At 38.0% G+C, this 22406-nt stretch overlaps 1 protein-coding gene across 8 annotated transcripts in view; it reads left to right on the top strand.

The window, feature by feature from the left end:
* LRP6 (LDL receptor related protein 6) overlaps nt 1-22406 on the top strand; it is a 120648-nt gene that overhangs the window by 15813 nt on the left and 82429 nt on the right. For 2 of the 8 annotated variants that reach the window (XM_064517195.1, XM_064517194.1), the window contains exon 2: nt 13698-13758. The exons of the other annotated variants lie outside the window; for them this stretch is intronic. The gene's annotated coding sequence lies outside the window, so the exon portion shown is untranslated. The remainder of the gene's footprint in view (nt 1-13697; nt 13759-22406) is intronic. 8 annotated transcript variants of the gene reach the window in all.

The raw sequence follows: 22406 nt of genomic DNA, 5'->3' as shown, positions 1-22406 counted from the left end.
ACAATGATAGCAGTTTTATTTATTAGATTCTAAAAATGTTTAAGGATACAAGAAAAGCTATGCCACTTGACTTCACTGCACTCTAAAATTGAGCTAGGAAAGGCAGGAGAAACAAACACAATCAAAATGGTTTTGATTTAGCTTGTAACCAGAGAGATACTGATTTCCTTTAGTTAGGAAAGAAGAGTGTTTATATTTTCTGAATATGCACAGTAATGTGCTCAGTACTTAAACTAGATGATTGTCTATGCTTGCACTCTTTCATAATACTTGCATGAAGAAGAACCTGCAAGAAATAAAATGGAAGAGATCGAAGATAAAACCTACTCATAACTTCTTCTGTTCTGATAATCTGTTAAGGCAATAGGAGTAAAGATTTCAATATGCCTGTTTAAAAAAAAAAAAAAGAAAGAAAGAAAAAAAAAAGAAAAAACAACCTAATTGAAGGACAAGAAATTTTTTCTAAATTCTCCTAGAGATCATTTTGTAAGTTGTTAAACATAGGGCATGTTTCAGAGAGGGAGGAAGCTAATACAGTGATATATGCGACTTTCTGTCGCATCTTACGCAACAGTTGTGAAAGCTGCAACTTTTGTATGCAATTTTATGGTAGAAAACCTCTGAGTTTTTAATAAATTTGGTCACACTTCAGAACTTTCTCCAAAGCTTGAAATATAGGTGGCAAGATGGCATCAGCATAGAGATGTAAATATTTAAAAAAAAATCCCAAACCAGTTCTTATACGCATGCCTCTTTTGCTAATATTTATTATTGTTTGCCACATTAATATGTTTGGGTTTCATAGCGTTGCCTGGTAGACCATGGTAGGAATAGACCATGAAAGGGTCTAAGAATAGTCAGCAAAATCTGAAGTTTAGAAAATCAAAAACCATCTCCTTTTCCTGGAGTCTAGTCTGTCTCCTCTTACGTATAGTTGATGATTATTCCAGATACAAAGCTACGCACTCTTGCAGTTCACAAGAAGCGATTTAGCAGCAAATTTAACACTAAGATCATAACTATCCACAAATTCCAGTTTTCATTAGAGCTTTTTTGACAGTTAAACTTATTTAAATAGGATACTTAAAGTATCTTAGATCTGTTTGTTTCAAGCTTTTTATGTGCACACGCACACACTTCTTCTGCAGCATCTTGACCCTCCAGGACAGCTGGATCTTGTCTCTTCCTGGGAGCCAGGAGGTGAAACCTACAGATTTCCTGATCAAACTGAACACTGAAGTGTGCTCATGTGTTTTGTGCATGTGTGCATCTGTATATTTATTATATATTGCTAAAAACGTGAGAATGACTACACTGAAATAAACTTTTAAAAATGATTTCAGCAAACACAAATATACAGTAATGAGTGACGTATTTTTGTGGCAGTGCCCCACATAGAACAAATGAAATGTTTCACCAGCATTCTAGTCTTTTAGCAGCCTATCTGTTGGAGAGTACTTGACCATCAACTTTTGAAGGTGTGTACTCAAAACTGCTGTGATGGTCCTGAGGAATATGATTGTATTCTTTCAGAGCATGTTACAGCAACAGTAGTGGTGATCAAAGAATAGGTGGTTCAGGTAACCTTTGCTACTGCTGCCAAAACCATCTGTTAATTGTGTGCATGTGTACACACACATATAATTACAAAATACCAGAGTAGAAATTAGAATTGGTTCCCATGTGTGTTATCAATAATGAGAAATGTAATACACTTACAAATGGAAAACAATTCTCTGTTGATACCTGAGACACAGCAACCAAGTCTAATTTTTATTCTGTTTTTGTCTAGGAAGCTAGCAGACTCTAAAATGTCTAGAACTCATCTTATTAGCCAGCTCTGTAAAGTACACTTTAAAACTTGAGTTTTTAATTTCTCATTTTCATACACTACAACTTATTTTACTTTTTTCTTATTTGATCTTCTTGACAGTGACAAAAATAGCAGGTGCATACTGGGAGAGAAAAGAGGGGAGCTCAGATGAGGAGGAAGGAAATGGGGTGCTTCTCAGCCTTGTTTTGAAGTCAGCTGGGGTTTTCAGTGCTGTTTCAGGAAGCCTTCTGGGTCCTAGTTATCCTTTCTGAAACTGTTTTTTCATGAGCTGTGTTTTAAACATGAGATCTGCTTAATAAGATCAGAGGCTAGGGACAGGACATACTCTGACACTTTAACACTGAGAAGACTTTTGCCAGGGAAGAGCAGGAAGTAGACCAACGTGCATAAGAGCAGTGTTTAGGAATTGCTCACTTGAAAATCGAGGAAGTAGAAAAAGTTTCTCTACCTCACTAATTATGTTGAAAAATTGCTATGTTTATTCAGTCTCTTGAGCAAGTATTTATCATGTGATACTGTAAATCTGTAATGCTGTTTTTCTGGCTGTTTTATTAATTTGTACAGCCCTAGAGCCCTCAGGGAAAAGATGCCATTATTATGGTTACATTTCCCCCAAATTACCCTTTAGACAACTTGATCAGCTTTCTTTATAAGCACTACTATCAAAATGAACTGGCTTTTCTCACTTCTAGAGGTATTGTTCAACGCAAGAAGGAATTTTAAGTGCCTGCTAGAAGTACTGACTAATTGCCTGCTTTTCAGGACATGTTTTAAATGAAGTCACTCTATAGAGTTACCTTAATTGTTAAACTCTTGTTAAGCTTTCAGGTTGTAAAGGTTTTCAGTTAATGAATAGAATTAGAGTACAAAGAGCTACAACACTTTTATGACAGTTTAAGTTGATTTCTGGATGAAATAGTTTGCATGTTAGGAAGCTGTTCAGATTTAACACCTTCCCTGAGAGATTTCTCTTTTATTTTTCATTTTAAAACTTTCCAGGGAATACATATACTTTTTTTCTTCTTTAAAGATGGAAACTTGCATCTAAGCATGTAAAACACAATGAATTCTTGCAGTTGTACAGGCCTTACATCTGCACATTGCATACCACCAGTTTCCATGAAATTTTTGTTGTTGTTGAGTAGTACATGTTATAAAACAGTATAAGAAAATAGTCGGTTCATAAAAAGTTACAGTATCTTTGACTGGCAAAAAGCATTATTTTAATGATGAAAAATTCAGAATTTCTGTAAGTCTGCAATGAAGGATTTCTTATGTTTGCATGCAAGTCAGTGTTACACAGAATGGCACTTTACAAGCAAACTCCAAAACAGTGCAAATAACTGGAGGTTTTGCTTCATGGCTTCTCTTGCCCTCTGCCAGCTCCCTTGAGCAGGTTGCTTCTGGCTGAAAGTTTTTGTTTTTTTTTTTTTTCCCTGGTGATCCTGCTGATACTGACATATTTCACAGGCAGCAGATTAGTGCACTGTGCTTAGCATTTGGTGTGTAGCTTGGCCTGTGCAATAAGGAGTTTTCTAAGGTTAGTAAATGAGTTATGTGCAAGTTTCAAGCTGATTTGAAACTGCTGTGGTGCTTGCATGCAGCTTTATAGCTGTATTTAATTTTTTTCATATTAGCAAGCTCCATTTATCAGATGATGTTATTGGTTGCAAATACTGCAGTGGTTTGCCCGTTTTGCATTAATTTCATTGTTAGAATATTGAGACTGCTGGATCTGTCCCTTTTAGACCAAATGAAAATTTGCTGTTTGGAGAGGGGGAAAAAGAGTCTAAATTCTGATAACAGCTAGGAGATTAAACAAACAAAAACATACTTGTTGGTGACTTAAAGCTGATGAAGGTAACCTGAAAAGTTGCAATAATGTTGTGCAGGTTGTCCTGGTCATGCTAGTGGCTTGCCCTGGCTCTCAAGTTGCATGCAACACTTAAAAGATCTAAAATGCAGCACCAATGTTGCCAGTGGTAGGATGATCCTAGCACAGGGACTGTTGAGTGATCTGAATTCTCAGGCCTAGGAGGATATAATTTAGAAAAGATTGCCTACGCCAAGATTCCTGTGTTATTCAAAGCCTGCCAGCATGCCAAGCGCAGCTTCATCCTGCAACAGGCTAGCATGGCATCTGACATATCCTTGTCATCTTCTGCTGGTGAACTACTCCCACATCTCTCTCTGCTTCTGGAGTGTAAGGGATTTGCTTTTTGGGTCTTGGTGATATGAAGAGCTTTCTTTGTGGCTTGTGGGACCAAGAAGATTGGCCACTGTTCACATACTCTAATAAAGCATTGGGTAATAACTCTTTTAAAGTTTCATTTATTTTTAATCTCAGTGAATATCTATTTGTTTTGAAGAGTTCTTTTACAAGGCTTCATCTGGTTTGAGATCTGTTCATGCAATACTGGTTTCCAGTCTGTTGTTAGAATATTTTTGTGTGGTTAGATTCCACATTGTGAAGGTGCTATTATTTTGCACAGCTCCAAAAGTTCATTTCTTTCTCCTTCTCTCCCTGTCTGAAGGAGGAGAAGGAAGATAACCAGAAAGTAAGTTAAGGCTTGGAGAGGTGACTTCTCTTGTAAATTTTGCTGTGCTGGTTTTAGATATTACTGCCATTAACTGTCCACCCTCAGCCTATTGCCAGAGGTTGTCAGGAACTCAGAGGCATGTATTCACTCTATTTTCTTTATTTTTCAGGCATTTTATCAAATTTTCTCCTTGTGGAAGGAGATAAGAGATTGGCTTGCTAGGAATCAAACTCAAATGCACAGAATCGACTTTTGGAAAAGGAGTGTGGTGTTTTTATAGACTCAGATACCTTTAAGTTGTAGATGCTTTTAGCTCTAGGCAAGTTTGAAAATACCCTTTCTTCCCTACCACCTTCATTCAGTGCTTGGGCTAGCAAGCAAGACTGCAGGCTGGATCAGCTGAGGTTTCTGCTTTCCTTTCTGCCAACTTCACTTTGAGTAAACTTGTAATATCTTGAAGCTCTGTAGAGTTCATCTGTCAAAACACTAAGTCCATTGTTTTCTTTTTTCACTTCATGTGTTGGGTTGTGGAGTTTTTCTTCTGAGGCATGTGAATATGGTATGTTGAATGATAGTCTATTGACTATTATTAAAGACACTTTTGAAGAGGATGATTCAGCCTGTTACTTAATGTGTATCTCATTGCTGTGGTGATAACAGAGATAAAGATTTGGTAAAAAAAAAAAAAAAAAAAAAAAAAATGCGTACTTGAGATGCTTAGTTGCAGTATTTGTTTAGTAAGTATTTAAACTAAGTATTTAAACTGAGGTAGTAATTTCTGGTCTTCATGAATAGCCTCTGGTGATGAGTCTTTGGGCATGCTTCTGTTTATCTGTGTTTTCAGTCATTACAATTATAACTAGCATCCAAGTCTAGACTCTGAAGACACATATTTTAAAAATTTTGTGAATGAACAAGTTTTTACTAAACATTTTGACTGAAACTTTAGGCTGAGTGAAGACAGGGAAAGCTATATTTTAAATCCTGATTTTTAAATTTCTGGTAACCATTACTGGCTAACATGTTAATTTTTAAAGGTGTGTGAACAAACATGTTTTAAAATTACCCCGAGACAATATTTAGTAACAGGGAGTCAAAAGGGGCCAAATTAATTCCCCAAGAGAGTTGTAATCTGATATGTAGTTCGTTCTATGTTCTTGCTTAAGAAGTTCAAAGTAGTAATACTGTTAGTAGTTCAGTGGCTTTTAAAGAACATCCATGCTACTTCTGAGGAGAGGCAGCAACACAAAAAAAATAATCTCCCCCCTGCCAAAATACTACTTGTCTAACTTGGGGGTGTTTATCAGGAAATCATTAATTTAGAATCCATGACATCTTACTAGATTTTTAGCGGAGAGAAAGCTTTTGATTGCTCTGTTAAACAGTTGGAACTGGCTCTCAGCTTAATAATTGGAGATTGCTGTAAGAAATTTATTTTTGTACTTAAAGATTTGTAGTCTCTTTAGTACTTCAAGGTGGGATATTTTAGAGGTTTCCGGAAACCGCGATGAGCCTTACGGATAGTGTGTGTTAAAACCAGACCTATGTAAAGGTGAATATTATTGGCAAAGCTATGCTTTTGCTGATGCAGCTCATTCCAGTGTATTTTAAACTTTCTCTGTTCATCCTGCCCCTGCTCTTCTTCCCTTTATAAATAAGCTTCACTGGTAAAAACGTGCTTTCTGCCATAAGCTGAGTTAATACTCAAAATTCTTGCTGCAATATATTGGCCGTCGTGTTATACAGCCAACCAGTGTGTTTGTAACGTACAGCAGAAATGTATAAGGTAGCCTCAGCCTTAGTTACAGAGGAGGTAGTGGTTTCTTGTCTTACGATAATGAGTCTGCTTTTTCATGGAATTGTGGGGTGTGGAGATGGAAGGATGAGTGCTAGAGAAAAGGGTTTTGTGTTTTCTTGATTTAAAATCAAGATAAAGTTGTTTGGATTTTTTTCCTTCTCTTCTAAAGCTGGTAATAGTCTGCTTTTTGGGGACTAAAAAGTGTCTCTGACTAAAGTTTTTGATTTGTATTGTAGAAAATGGAGCAAAAACTCAGATTTGTTCCTTTAGGCAACACTTTGTTCCTTTGGAGGAAGTTGTTTGTTGGGATTATTTTGCTGATGAAAAGGATTGATTTATCACTCATTTCTTGCAAATAGCTGATAAATTCACTTGGTAGCATGTTTTAAAACAGACTGATCACATTCTTTAAAGGGCAGATTGTTTATTAAAAAAAATCATAGCACTCATCTATGTGAAGGTTCAGCATGATTAACATGCAAAAAAAAATTAAGGTATGTAGAAGAGCCATCTTTACTTGGCCATGTTGGTGGAAAAAATGAGACTACCCCTGTGGAGAATATTTCAATATAGTCTTCTCCATAATATGTTCAAATAAAAGGTAATGGTATAATACACTGTACAGAGCATGAGTGACACATACTATTTCAAATGAAATTATTAAGAAAGCACCTATGGGGACATAAATTTTGAGTAGTCCTAATAAAATATCTAAACAAGGATTTATGGTATTTATATGGTGACCCCAGGATAGGGGAAGGTGACTCACAAATTACAGTCAGGATTGTAGCTGGGTCTATATGCAAAGTGATTCAATTCTACTGTTTTAGGATCTGTGTATGGAAGACCTCAAATGAGCTGAGTGAAGCAAACAGCAGTGCTTTTAACTTCTGCCTGACAGATGGAGAAAGAATTATTATTTTTACCTTTGTTTTATCAGCCTCTCTCATAGCCTACATGGTGAATTTCCCCTCTGTCCACTTCTTTGGTAGTGGATGCCCCCTTCTAAGCGGCTTTTAAAACATCTGGTAGTTGTAGGTGTTCCATATTAACACAGCAATAAAAAAACCCAAGCATTCTCTATGGGAGCTGAGCTACTTCAGATGGACCAGTGATGTTATTCCACAATAATACTCTAGATTTTAAATTGTGTGCTTTAAATGCATATGTGTGGGTGAGAGTGTATATGTAACATGTACTTGTGGTGTCTGTGTATAGTTAATTGTATCTTATGCTTAAAACATGCTAGTTGTACCTTAAAACATTAAAAAAGTCACACCAAAACCATAAACATGGAAATATTTTTTCTTTGGATTGATAAGGAGTAATATAAAGAATAGTAATATATTTTTTGGACTTCAGTACTTTTTAATTAAAATACTTTTAATACTATTCTTCTCTTTAAAATTATCAACATCCATTCTGAGTCCCTCTCTCCTCCCCCCTCCCCCGCTTTCCTTCCCCAAGGTTGTCTAATATGTACTTTACATTTTCATTTCTCATGGAAACCTTGTTGCTTCCCAATTCTACATCTTAATTCCATGTTTCAGCATGAAGTATCACTCATGTTAAGTTTTCTCTGTCACTTCAAGCAAGAAGTGGTAAAGATAAGAGATTATGCAACTAAGAGCACTGTTAAATCAGAGAAGTTGTTTTTTAAATAAATCTATGTGTAAAAATTCATTTTTGTTATTTCTTATTTATCTCTCTGCTCTGGCAGGTTATTAAAATCTATCCTAAAATTAAAGAAATATCTTACAAATTATTAGGTGATGATGTGCTTCTCTTGCTGTATATTGTAGTGATGCATTGAAATGTCTTTGGTTCTTGAGTGGTAAGAGAACCTTCTACTAAAAATGCATTTATTTATATAATAAAACTATTTTATGCTGATATTCTCCTTTCAGCTTAAACTGTGGAGAATCATCTGAGTAAGCTCAGATAGAATAAAAGATATTATGCTTTTTAATTATTATTATTTTCAGCATGCTTTGTTGTGGACCTATTTTTGTAAGAATTCTTTCCAAAAAGTGCATGTTTAGATCTACGTATAAGTCTGATTGGATGAGGTAAGAATTAAGGGGAAAAAATGTTACTGAGGATGTATATGTGATTTAATAAAGTTACTGGCTCCAATAAGTCTCAAACTGTAAGAAGATCCTGAAAGAACACTTTCAGATGTGTAAAACAAAACTCACATAGTTCTTACTCCAAACACACATAATATGGTGGAGCTCAAGTAGTTTGTAATAATCCAGAGTTGTGTCTAATTTTGCTGTGTGTTCGTGTGTGTATGTCAAAGTATTTTTGTATAGTGCTTATATGTATGTTACTAATTAATTTCTGCGATTATTGAAAATCTAGCCTAAATGCTCTTGACAAGTTGAATAAAGCGGTGAACTGCTGCTTTACCTGATTATATAAGATCTCACCCAAATGTTCTGTTAACTGTGTGGAAAGCAAGGGTTTTGTGTGTTGATTTTACTATGCTTTCCTGATTAAACAAATTGTTTAGTTTTATTGTGATGGTCTGACATACTATTTAAAACACTATTTAATAATGTGGCCAGAAATGATCTTTGGAGATTCTGACCGAGAATTTCTATTGGCCCCTAGACATACATAAAACTATAGTTGTTTGATTGAGGAGAATGATTTCTAAATGTGATGTTCAAGCCAGCGCTCGTCACTGTGCTGGCAGACTCATAACTACTTGGCCTAATAGTCAATAGTGAAACCAGAGATTTGTTTTAGTAAAGGTCTGATCGCTGCTCATAACCACTAAAAGCTTTAGTATTAAATAAATTATATAGTCCTAATCAACAATTTATAGCTACAAACCAAATTTGGATTTAAAGAGACTGATACTATGAAAGCATGAAAGTACAGTGTGTTCTTGAGGTTTGACAGAAATTTGTTACTTAAAACCTAGAGACAAATCACCATCTTGCATAAAAATATTCTATTTCAAAACAGAAATGAGACTTGGCAAACTGCAGGTTCTTAAAACGGAGTCCTGTATGTTGACATATTTGTTTTAGCTTCATTTAAAATTTAATCAGTTTATGTAACCTGACCATTTTGCCCACTGTTTACGTAGCTGAAGGGTGGTCATGTTGGGAACTGTGAAACAGAGAGGAGCTCTTTGCTCCCGGTCCCAAGTTCCCAGCGCTGGAGCAGATACCCTTTAAACTGTGGCCCATTTCCATGCTGTTGCCTGTTATGCCTTCTCTCTTTGCCAGCTTCATAAAAAATGGGTACTATCCGCTGATCTTACACAGCTATTGAGCTAATGAAGGTTAAAAAAGGAAAATCTAGGTCAGAGGAGAACAGCAGACTTCTATGCATCAGCTTTTGAATGTCCAGCAGGACATACCTGAACTGGAGCCAGGCAATGACTGGGAGAAAGGCTTAGTGATTTTTGAATTTTGATAGGCCTTATGGTTTCCAAGGGCTGCACAAATACTGCATAATGTGACAGAAGTCTTCCCATTTTCTTCAGTGAGAATAGGATTGTAGATGCCAAAGGGCCACCCCTGGAATGGAGTGGGAAAACTGAGATTTTAGAACTCTGGTTCTTATTTAAGTTCTTTGTCTCTGTCACTCTTCTCCTTTTGAAGCCTGACCCCATGCAAACAACTGCTAGTCATCTACAGTTGAAATCTTATGAGCTGAATTTTTCATTGGTGGCTGTGAAGGGATTAGTTCTTCTAGGACTCTCCAAAACACACAAAAAAAAGAGAGACAGACTGCATATTTGCATGCTTTGGGATCTTTCCCTGCCTGTATGGTTTGTAAAATCTCCCAAAGCACCTCACCCACCCCCTTCATCCCCTTCATGAACAGATTTTAAAAGCTCCCTTGGAGAATTTGTCGTGTGTGGCATCCTAGAAATAAATAACCTCAGCTAAAAACTTGAAGAGGTGTGACTTTACAGAATGTAGTCCACCATATTTTTATATCCTTCCCCACAACTTTTTTCTTTCGAGCCTTCACAGTCTGCTTGTCTAGCTTAATCTTGACAGCAGTGTGTATGGGTGTGTGTGCATGTTTAGTTATCTGCTGAGTTCACCAGTGTAAATATTAATGTTACATCTATCTAAAGATTTACAAATAGGAAGTGCCTAGGATCTATTACAGAAGTTGTGCTATTAAAAACCGAGTGAAGTTTGCAGAAAAACTTGTTTCTGTTTGGGTGCTAGTCTTCCAGATTTCAGATTTTATCTGTTGACCCTCTTAAATATGTTACATCTGACCGTTCTGTTGATCTTGACAGGATTACTTATTCAAAATTAAAAATTTACTTAATGTTTTGCAAGACTTTGAATATGTATCACATTGTGGTTCTGTAGCTAAGAGACTGAAGTAGCTATTAATATTTTGGAAGAATGAAAAGATGAAGGAGAGAGAAACTTCATATCTTCCTTTCTTCACAAAGAAGTACATACTGGGAGAAGTAACCTTAGGAAAATGAGAAATATGTCATACTGGGAAAAGCTGCCTGGTAACTCTTTGACATAGTAGCAGACGTCCTATATTTAAAACTAGACTAAAGGCCAGCCCTCAGGAATTCCAGACCTTGGAGACCAGGCAGAAAGTCTGGAGAAAGAAGACTTTCCCTTAGTCGAGGAGGATCGTGTTAGAGATCATTTAAGCAAACCTGACACCCACAGATCCATGGGCCCTGATGGGAGGCACCCACGAGTGCTGAGGGAGCTGGCAGATGTTATTGCTAGGCCACTCTCCATCATCTTTGAAAGGTCGTGGAGAACCGGAGAGGTGCCTGAGGACTGGAAGAAAGCCACTGTCACTCCAGTCTTCAAAAAGGGCAAGAAGGAGGACCTGGGAAACTACAGGCCAGTCAGCCTCACCTCCATTCCTGGAAAGGTGATGGAGCAGCTCATCCTGGATGTCATCTCTAAGCATGTGGAGGATGAGAAGGTGATCAGGAGTAGTCAGCATGGATTCACCAAGGGGAAATCATGCTTAACCAGTCTGATAGCCTTCTATGATGGAATGACTGTCTGGGTAGATGAGGGGAGAGCAGTGGGTGTTGTCTACCTTGACGTCAGCAACGCTTTCAACACTGTCCCCCGTAACACCCTCATAGGCAAGCTCAGGAAGTGCAGGCTAGATGAGTGGACAGTGAGGTGGACTGAGAACTGGCTGAATGGCAGAGCTCAGAGGGTTGTGATCAGTGGCGCAGAGTCTAGTTGGAGGCCTGTAGCTAGTGGTGTCTCCCAGGGCTCAATACTGGCTCCAGTCCTGTTCAACTTATTCATCAGTGACCTGGATGAAGGGACAAAGCGCACCCTCAGCAAGTCTGCTGAAGATACAAAACTGGGAGGAGCGGCTGATACCCCAGAGGGCTGTGCTGCCATTCAGAGAGACCTGGACAGGCTGGACAGCTGGGTGGAGAGGAACCTCATGAAGTTCAACAGAGGCAAGTGCAGGGTCCTGCACCTAGGGAGGAATAACCCCAGGCACCAGTACAGGCTGGGGGTTGACCTGCTGGAAGGTAGCTCTGCGGAGAAGGACCTGGGAGTCCTGGTGGACAAGAAGTTGACCATGAGCCAGCAATGTGTTATTGTGGCCAAGAAGGCCAATGGTCTCCTGGGCTGCATTAGGAAGAGCATTGCCAGCAGGTCGAGGGTGGTGATCCTCCTCCTCTACTCAGCCCTGGTGAGGCTGCATCTGGAGTACTGTGTCCAGTTCTGGGCTCCCGAATACAAGAGAGACATGGAGCTACTGGAGTGAGTCCAGTGGAGGGCTACTGAGATGATCAGGGGACTGGAGCCTCTCTCTTACGAGGAAAGGCTGAGAGAGCTGGGCCTGTTTAGCCTGGAGAAGAGAAGACTCAGAGGGGATCTTATCAATGTATACAAATATCTAAAGGGAGGGTGTCAAGAGGATGGGACAGGCTGTTTTCAGTGGTGCCCAGTGATGGGACGAGAAGCAATGGGCACAAAGTGAAACACAGGAAGTTCCATCTGAATATGAAGAAAAACTTTTTTTACACTGAGGGTGACTGAGCACTGGCACAGGTTGCCCAGAGAGGTTGTGGAGTCTCCTTCTCTGAAGATGTTGAAAACCCGCCTGGATACAATCCTGTGCAGTGTGCTCTGGATGACCCTGCTTGAGCAGGGTGGTTGGACTAGATGATCTCTAGAGGTCCCTTCCAACCTCAACCACTCTGTGACTCTGTGAAAAGAAAGAAAACAACCCTGAAAAAATAAACAGACTTGAAGACATTTCTGAAATGAAGTAGAAGGTCATCCATGGTATTGCTTGATACTTAAACTTTGATTTGAGTGCTGCCTGTCATATTGTGGATGAAGAAATCTAATCTTGGGCTCCTGCTCATGAGTGATTTGGCATAAAACTCTTCTATTGTTAATTCCAAGCCTGAGTTTGTTTGGTGATTGTCATCCCTGAATTCCCAATTGCTTGCTCAAAGCAGAAAAAAAAATTCTTTTCTGCAAATGAAAGAATTTGCAGAGCCAGTTAGCTATAAAGTAAATCTATGAAAGGAAATATAAGAAATTATAGTTTTTAATTTTTTGAAAAGTTGGAAGTATTCTGAAAATAGTTGTACTTAGTAAAGCTTCTTCATTAAAAAGGGTAGTTGGAAGTAAGTGTTTGCATCCTCAGTACTTCTTGGAAAGTGCAAGAAGGTGACAGTCTCTTTTAAAATTACATGTCTCTAAATTATCTAACTGTGCCTTTTTTTCTCTCCCTTCTCCCCACCCCACCAAATGTACATTATTCACTTTCCAGACCAATGCTTTCAGGTTTCAAAGTATGCTTTACATTCATTTTTTTTGAGGGAGTGTATGTAATTCAAATGTTAAACGTATTGTATGGTGCTGTGGCTTTTATTTATTTATTTATTTATTTTTCCTAAAGTTCTGTTTTCCAAAGCTTCTTAAAGGTAATGCCAAGAATCTGCCCTGTGAATTATCTGTTTTTTCAGGCGTTCTTGTTATGGTAGACCATGAAGCTGAGAAACATAAGGTCACAGTATTTATGGCTATTTTGCCATAACATACTGAGTATGTCATTTAGGTGAAGAACAGTGCTTTTGTACAGAGATGATTAGGGGCATTCCAATGTACACATTTAAATGATTCTGTTTTCCTGTTGCAGGACTTAAGTGGTCTATAAAACTTAGTTTCAGTAACTGCTCAATATTAACTTCAAATTCCTTCTCTTGAGAAGAATTGTTTACATGTTTAGAATACAAGTTTACTTGTAAAGGATATGAGTGAACTTAATAAGTGTATTTTTCTGTTAGATAAGGAAAGACTAAAACCATATTTAAAACAGCGTGAGGAATGACTGCTCTGCCCTATTTAACTATATGCTAGATCTGCTTAATAAAATGAAGCTTTCATGAGAATTTGAAAAATGTACTAGGTAGGTAATGAGAACAAGTATCAGAGTAACTCTATGCTTGATAATAATAATATAGTAAAAGAATGGCTATTTTCAAGAGTGTTTTTCTCTTTCACTTGTATCTTCTCAGCAATATCTTGTTCTGATGGACCAGGAAACTTACTGTTTTCATCATTCTCTGTAGCTTGTAGGTAAGTTTCCTTTGGTGTGACCATGGCCAAGAAGCTTATGTAAAGTGTGTGAGAGATAGCTTGTCAAACATATGTTCAGTGACTGCTTGACAAATGTTTTTCTGATGGCAAAGTTCTGGCTTCTTTTTTAGAAACAATACGAAAAATCTATGGGAACCGTTAGCCTTTTTTATGACTGACTTTGAAGAAGTTACATGACTTGTTTCTTCCTTTTTAGACTGTCCCTCTGGAACTGCAATGTCACAAAATGCTGGCATCTATTTTCTTTTTTTCAATACTGTTGAGAGCTGGGTATTAATTTTAACAGAGATAGTTTGGGCTTTCAGTTGTGTGGCTGACTGCAGAATTGTCAGTCTTTAAAAAAAAATATATATGTATTATTCTCCAGAATTATAAAATGATGTGGGTGATCCTTGCATTCAGGGAGCCAGCAGTGAAAAGATTGGAGGCAAAATATGTACAGTCCAAGGTAGTTGTGTTTCTGTGCAATGACAAGAAATCATGTAAGTTAATAAAGTGGTAATTTAGGGCCTGGTGGAATCTCCACCTAGGCATTTGTGGGCTGATTATGCAATTCACATGCCCTGTTAATTGGATTACAACACCTTTTTCAATATTTCAGCAATAGAAACTGTTGACAAGAATGGCCATGCCCAATTTTGTTTCAGTGCTAAAGTGTCTTATTTAGCCAAGACCTTTTTTTATGGGTAGATTTATTACCCATTTTAGAATTGGAGATGTTTGAAGTCCTTCTCAGAAATCTAAATTTTCTGCAGCTGGAGAGTAAATTCAGAGACAAGAGTGGGTATGGGTAGTATTTCGGTTTGGGGCAGACTTGCTCTTCAACAATGGTAACTGAAGTTTAATCATAGAAGAGTTCTGTGAGTTCTTTTGGAATCCAATTTTGTTTCAGTCTTGGTCTCTTCTTGATAGGTTTGACTGGATTTTAAGTTTGTGTCTGGTGCCAGGCTAACTATTAATTTGGGAAGGTTTGAGAGTGGAATGGAAAGAGAGAAGAGGTTTTAATTTAAATAAAAAATGACTTTTAGTGAGGAAAATGTGACTTATAAGACATCTTCAGCAAAAGCATGGGAAGGCCAGGCTCTGTTTTTTCTCCTTTCCACCATTTATTCACACTCAAAATATTTTACTACTACTCTTATACGAAGTAGTTGAGTTGACTTTGCATGTCATAAAAGGAATCAAACTTTTGTTTTGCCAATCAGTTTGTCAAGTGCTCCTCAGCTTTTTTAGCCTTTAGTCTGCCTTTGTAGTGTTTTGTCTGTGTCACTCTTGACATGTTTCATAGCACATTGGTGAGTTTATTTAGAAAAGCGGTTCTTCTGTTTGCCATTGTGTCTTCAGGCATAAAAGTAGGCAAAACTAGTCAGAAGAAGTAAGTTAAGTGATCCCACAGACAAGGTTTTGTCACTGTCAGAGGAAAAGTATCATCCACTGAATGGATGTTTTAAGGGTAGCACTGTGTGCATTCAGTTATAAAATTGTATTCCCAGTGCTGTAGTGATTTCCGACGTTACCGTGAGAAAGCTAAACATACTCTATAGCAAGATGGCCGGGCAGCTCACGTATGCTGGGGCACGTCTGCTGTGCGTGGGCTGTAGGGCCTACCCCATAGGCTCAAGCCTGACATAGGGCAGTTTGGAAATGGTGGCTTTAAGGAGTGCAAAGTGTGGGTCTTGTCAGGAAGCTCAGAACACACCTTTTTTGGAGCTGGCAAAAAATGGTTTCAGCCGAACAGCTGATATTTGGGGTTTGTCCCCTTGTAGTGTTGAGAAACCTCTCCAGGCACTGCTGTTGAGCAAGCCATGGTAGGTTACATGGGGTCTGTGGTGGCAGGGTAGTGCTGTGAGTCATAAGGCTGGGCTGTGTTACATAACTATACATGTTTTCTGAACGAGACCATAGTAAGAGCTCTGTGGTTAGAAGATGATATTTGTTTCTACAGAAATTTATTTGTGTTCTAGAACATAAAGGTGGTTGTTGTGGAGTATATGTGGCCTTGTTTGTAAGGAAAATATTTGTTCTCTGTGTTTAGGACTATAGATGATAATTTTAAAGTCACAACACTGCACAAAGTCTAAATAGGCAGTTGCTTAGGGGAGCATTTAATTGATGGTTTGTCAGCTGTAAGGGCATGAGCTGTGAGTTTTCAATATAATAAAGGCCTAAATGTAGCCTGGGGAAAGGTGGTAGTATGGAGGCAGGAAGCCTAGCAACTGAATATTTTAGTTCGGGGTCAGATGGTATTTAATTTAAAGTTAAAACCTGTCAGACCACTTATATAACCAGAACATAACTGCATGGATAAACAGGAGATCTCCCAAAAGGCGGGTTTCTATGTGTAACCCTTAGAGTAATGAAAGTTTAACTCTGATGTTCAGAAGCAAATCAGACCATGATATAAAGTAATAGGCATCCAGACTGTGTAGTCATTCTTAAAATGTCAACAGGTGTTTTACACAAGAAAGATTAGTGTGTGGAATAAAAACAGTATGGTTGGGTTGCATCATCTTAGCTAGCAAAGCTTACTTCTTAAGGGAAAGGAATGGTTATGTCAAGATTTAGTTGAGGATTTTATGCCATGAATTGACAATAGCCATAAGCATGCAACTTAACAAAAGCATCACATACTCAGTGCTGTAATATGTCTAAAAAGGCAGTTTCAGTAGTAGTAGTCTGCCTTCTCACTATATTTGGGAGGAATGAATGACTTCTATATCCCTGAGCAAATAGACTGCTCACTGCATGCTACTCACTGCAACATTATTTTAAAAGATGGATGACTGAGGATTTTGTTTCTGATTCTTCTTCAGTTTTTGAAAGAAATCTTTGGCAAGTTACTATGCATACCATAGGTTTCTTCCTTGATGTTATGTCTGTCTGGTAAAACCTATCTCTTTTTCAAAACATTTGTCGTTATTTAGATGTTTTGTGAGCCCAGTGTTCTCTGTGTTCTTCCTTTTTCCTCCTTCTGCTCTTTCAGATGCCTGCTGGAAGAGGGACTGAAATTCTGTTTGTCTGAGTAGCTCGGGCCGAGGCCAACACTGTTGCTACCTTTTGTGATTACGTTTTAAAACATGAAGCAGCAGCTGCCCTGTTGCACATTCATTTTAACAGTATTGTTTATCAAACAGTTTAGACAAGTTAGAAGGAAAAAAAGCGAAAAATGTGTTTCAAACTCTAGAATAATTATAAACACATTTGGGTAGGCTTTGGGAGGGGTGAGGGGGAAGATGAGGCAGACCAAAGAATGTTTGTGATAAAAGCTCCCCTGTCCAAAGCTGCAAGCCCAAATGCAAAAACCTGGTGCTAATGTGCTGCTGAACTGTTTATAAAGGAACAGAGATGCTGATCTGTCTTCCTAGTTTGAGAAGATGAATTATATAAACTACATTAAAAGGTGAAGTAAGAGTTAAGACTTTTATTAAAGGGTTTTCAGCAAATTAAATTTGGTGTGAAATTATCTGACAAGTTATTTTTCTAGAAAAATGCTGATCCATCAAAATGGACGTTTTCTGGTGGAAAGATTTGTTTTGACAGCTTTTCAGCAGGCTGATGTCCTGGTTGGCATACTTGGAGCCTCCAAGTTTCCAGCTCAGTTGCAGCCATAGCACACTAGCTGGCTGTAAGCTGGTAAAACAATTAAGAACTCCTAGTTGTAGTAGTGTTGTGACCTTCACATTTTTTGAATGATCCCGTTTCAAGTGTTACTTTAAAGTGTTACTCCACTTCAGTGTTAATTTGTAAACTTTGGTTTTGTTTCATTGATTATAGCAAGATGGAGATGAGAGCTAAACACTTTCCCTTGGCATTGCTGGTAAAAGAAAGTGTTGCCCTTTCCACAGCCGCAGTTGTCACTCCTTTGTCAATTGTTCTTCATCCTGACAGCTGTCGTTTGTGTAGCCTGACTGGGCATTGCCTACACAGAAGGTAGGAATAATGCTTGCCTTTGTCATGCAGACAAACAAAACTTCAATACCTCTCTTAAAGGTGCTGGGAGGGAAGAAGGGGGATAAGGAAGGACATAGAGAACAAAATTTGGCTGAAAAATAACTTTTTCAGGAGGCAGGAAGAGAGCAGTTGGGGAAAGATGGTGTTTCTTCTCCTTGGCAGAAGTATAGCCTTAGTTGTAGATTCTGTTTTTCAGCTAGGAATGCTAATTACTGTTTTCACAAATAATCTATTTCAAAGTTACTAAACTGATTATCAGTTTTGTAATTGCTGCCCACTGGTGTGTTTTCTGTGAGTATTTTCGACAGATCCTTAGTGTGACTGTAAAAGACTGAGCAAAAGGGTCATCTCTCTCCTGTACCAATTCAAGAAACTAGAGCTTGGTAAAAGTTCCAGCCTTGGAGGCTTCCTAATAGACGTCGACCCTGATTCAGTAACACAAGACTGAACTGCACATGCTTTAGACTCCTGTGGTCATTACTGATAAAACTCTGATGATGACAAGTGTCTTTGTATTTCAACTCCATTAAAACAGTGGTTTTATCTATGAAGCAAGTTGAAGCCTTATACTCTATTTTTTTTTCTCTCTTAATAGTAGTCCTCATAGTTGTCACAGTATTCTTTTCTGAAGCACGTTCAGAAAGTCTTCTGTTAGGCATTGCTGCCCTATGTAAAGGAGCACTGGAGGGTTCTGTGTTGAGAAAAATTTTGTACCAGGAGTCATAAGGCAGTAATACAACCATTAATACGCACAAGCCTGTAATTCTATGTATTACTTGGAACTTCAGCTTCTTCCCTGAGCACAAAGAACTGTGCACAGCATTATGAAGGATAGCTTATATTCCTGTCCTAGAAAAAGACTCTCAAACTCGGTTACAGAATGAATCTTGGTTTACCCATAGTTGTCCTTCATCAGGTAATCATATCAGCTCATTCAGTTGATCCTGAAGACATTAGATAATTAGAATAGAAGTAAAAAAAAAAAAAAAATCTTAAGACTCCTCTTTCTTCAAAATCATGAATTGCAAATTAAGGAATGACATTGTTATTGATGTAGAAAAGGGGGTTAGAAGAAAATTCAGCAGCTAGGCTATTTCCCTACTACCATTGACAAGTCCATTTTCTTTTCCCATGCTGCAAAAAAGTTCAATGCCTTATTTTCTTGGATTGTTAATTAGGCAAGTTGAGATAACTATGCATTTGTTTCCTTACTTAAGCAACAGAATACCTCCTTCTTGTCTAATTATTCCTTTTGTGTGATTGTCCTGATTCTATCAAGTTGTCAATAGCACAAGCCAGTGAATCACAGGCGTCTCTGCTCTGTACATATTTTTTCCCTGCTCACTGTGTATCAGTGTGCAAAACCAAGCTATTCTGACAGCTTCACGGTACAGTCCACAAAATAAAAAATGAAAACAAAAAAACCCCCACAAAAGCAAGGTTATGATGATTTAAAACTCCTCTGAATACCATTACTATCTATATTTCTCACATACTTGGGGGAAAGCCTTACCATTGCTATCACTTTTGTATACTGTTAATACAACTCTGTCATTTTACCTGAATGTCTTCATACACCTCTTTTCCAAACATATTTTTGTCTTCAGTGGTAGTCCTATACTTTTTTAATTTTTTTCATTTATATAACTGGAGATTCATTCTGTTACAGTTAAATTCAGAAGAGAGTAGTTTAACAGTAATTGTCAATAAAGCAGATAAAAGCCTTTGGTAAAATTGGATAACAAGCATGAAGGGATTACTGTTCATGGCTTATAACAAAAGAAAGTATTGTTATCTGAAGCAGACCATGGAATGGACAGGCTAAATTGGACCTGATAAGAAGAGAATAAATTAAATTCAGAGCAAAATCAAACTGTTTGGAAGTATATGCATTCACATAATCTTCAAAAATTATGTTGCACTTGAAATCTGCTGGGTCCCTGATGTACACAAACTCCGTGCCTGGAAAAAAAAAAAGTAGTAAGTAATATATACATATGCATACATAATCTGGAATTCTGCTTTTTTATATTTTATTATGAATGCTGGCTAGTGCAACACTGAGGGGTTGAGTTGAATGAGCATGTTACTGCATTTTGATGGATAATGTAAGCTTAAAGAAAAACCAAAGCCTAGATGTATTAATCATGTTTTGCCTTGTGACAGAAACCATATAAAGTAAAACTCTAAGTTATGCATGGCTCGGACACAAGTCTCAAGCTGTCAGCAGTCATGTTCAGTACTGTCATTATTAATGAAGCTATCTCTCTGTCCCAATCTTTTTCACCCTAAAGATTGTAAAATGTCCTCTTTAAAGAGTTTTGGAGTAGAAATGCATCTTCCTTTTCAAAAAAAAGTATACTAGCACAACCATGCTCCAGTGTTTAATAAACAGAGTGATACAAAGTTGTTCTGCAGACCTAATTTCAGGCTGATGGAGAATGGATGTAGCCCTTGGTCAAATCGAGAAATCTTAAGGAACTGAAGTTATAGTTAGGTAATACTGCAGAGGAATAGTGTTAGAGAAAAAATTAAAAACTCTGGTCTTGGGTGTAATAGGGATATAAACTTGCAAGGTGAATAGTGGGAGGACTCTAATATGGGCAATTTGTGTGGCAAAGAAAATCCTTCTTGGAGAATGCTTCTGTCCCAGAGCCTGATGGAAAAATTTTATCCTTTCAGTTTTCCCACTAGCACAGTTCCTGTAGTTGAAACAACACCAAATACGAGACTGAAACCCACCAAATTCTATATCAGTGGTCAGAGAGAACAGGATAGTGTGGTAGCTGAAAACAGCACTTTATGCATTGCATTTCCACCCCTGGAAATGAACACTTCAATATCAGAGAATAGTAGATCTTATCTAATGTAAAGACCATAGGCCAGAATATGACCTGAATTTACATATTTGTCTGTGAATTAGTTTAAATGCAATTTTTGTTTGGCTTTAATTACTCAATTATAATTACTAATCATTAAATTGGTGTTATTTCTGTTTAGCTATAGCCTGCTCTAGAAGTGCAGTTGCACTGATGTGATTGTTTCAAGATACTTTAACTCTGAATTTGCTGCCAAATCTACAGATTTCTGTTTATTGTTCCTCACTTCAGATATATTATTTAGGCAATTTTGGCAAGATTTGCCTGTTGTTCTGTGCAATATCTTCAAGGCTCAGCCTCCCTCATTTCTGGATTCCCTGTTTGTAATGTTTCAGCACATTGGGCTTAGATTTAAGACAAGATCTGCAGCATCCGCCAGGTTTTCTTCACTTGGGCTTTGCTGCACATTGTTCCAATATTACTAGGAGCTCTTCTGTGCTTTTGCTCTGTTGAAGGTTTTGTGACTAGTGCCAACTTCTGCCAAAGTGTCTAAAACTGCTGTTGTAGTTGTATTCGGTTCTGCTGTGAAGCCTACTCAAGGCTGGCACAACTGTGAGGAAGGAGCCGAACTTTCTGTGCATGTGTGTCCCTGGGACCGCTCCGTTCTGCCGTTATCTCATACTTTTTTTTTCTGTGGCTTCATCTGTTTCTTCCATCCACCTATTGGCTGTGGACATGAATTTAGACTATTAAGGGTTACAGGCCTTTTCTGTGCTACGTGTTTGTACATCCTCTAGTGCACTGGCTTCCGCATATAAAGTAACAGTGCTTTCGTCCACTCTTATTTTATGATGTTCCCAGTGGGCGTGTCAGGTTTTGACCAACTTGTTTATGACTCAGACAAGAGCACTTTCACCACTTACCTTGCTCACTATCCGATCCGTTAGGTTTTCACTTATGAACTGAGTTGTACTGTCCTTCATGCCAAGGGGGGGCTGGCTCAAAAGGCAGGTTGCAAAATGACGCAGATGACTCAGTTTCTCCTTATTAAAGCAAGACTGATAACAAACAAAGTATGATGGAAATATGAAGGTAAGAGACCATCACAGCACTGGAGAGTTTAGAAGAGGAAAACCACTAGCAGCTTCAGGATATAATAGCAGTGCTGTTCCCAGCTGTATATCACCACATGCATCACTTGCTCTTTTGTGGCACTGTGCATTGCAGGTTTACAGCATTCTAGGCCTGAACGTCTCAGTTTTCCCTCTGATTGTTCTCACATTTTAAAGTAGTCTTCCAAATATTTATTCTAAAGTTAGCTGAATGTGGTGGATTTCTGTTGAATGAAACAATAACTTTGGCCCTAGAGCAAAATCAAAACTAAAAATCAGTTTGCAACAATGATAACTGTGTATGTACAGGCAGAAATGAATTTTTATATATTGCATTGGCTTAGATCCTGCTGAATGTGGGAGAGTGGCCGTTCTGCCTCTCCTTTGATAACAACCAAATAATGTTGTTGTCACCAACATGCTATTCTGAAACATAGATTATAACGTGTGTATATTATGCTCAAAAAGTGAATTAACCATCATTGCACTGGGTAACTGCAAAATTATTAAAAATTCAAATGTAACAGAATTAGTTTTTTTGAACAAGCTGTGACTTTTTTCTTCCCCCCCCCCCAAAGGCTTAAAGTATAGGGTAGGGAAGGAGGGAAAAAGGCACTTCCTCTAAAACTTCCACTCTTCCCCTTGTAACCCATTCAAACAGGGTTAGTGCTGGCGTTCCCTCTGCTCTGCTTTGTTTTAATAAGCATATTCCTCCCACTGGCTCATAGCAGTAAGAGATATCTTC

Source organism: Dromaius novaehollandiae, chromosome 1 (assembly GCF_036370855.1).
Source record: "Dromaius novaehollandiae isolate bDroNov1 chromosome 1, bDroNov1.hap1, whole genome shotgun sequence".
NCBI lineage: Eukaryota > Metazoa > Chordata > Aves > Casuariiformes > Dromaiidae > Dromaius > Dromaius novaehollandiae.
Note: the sequence above shows the minus strand (reverse complement) of the source record. Positions and strands in the feature narration are given on the sequence as shown.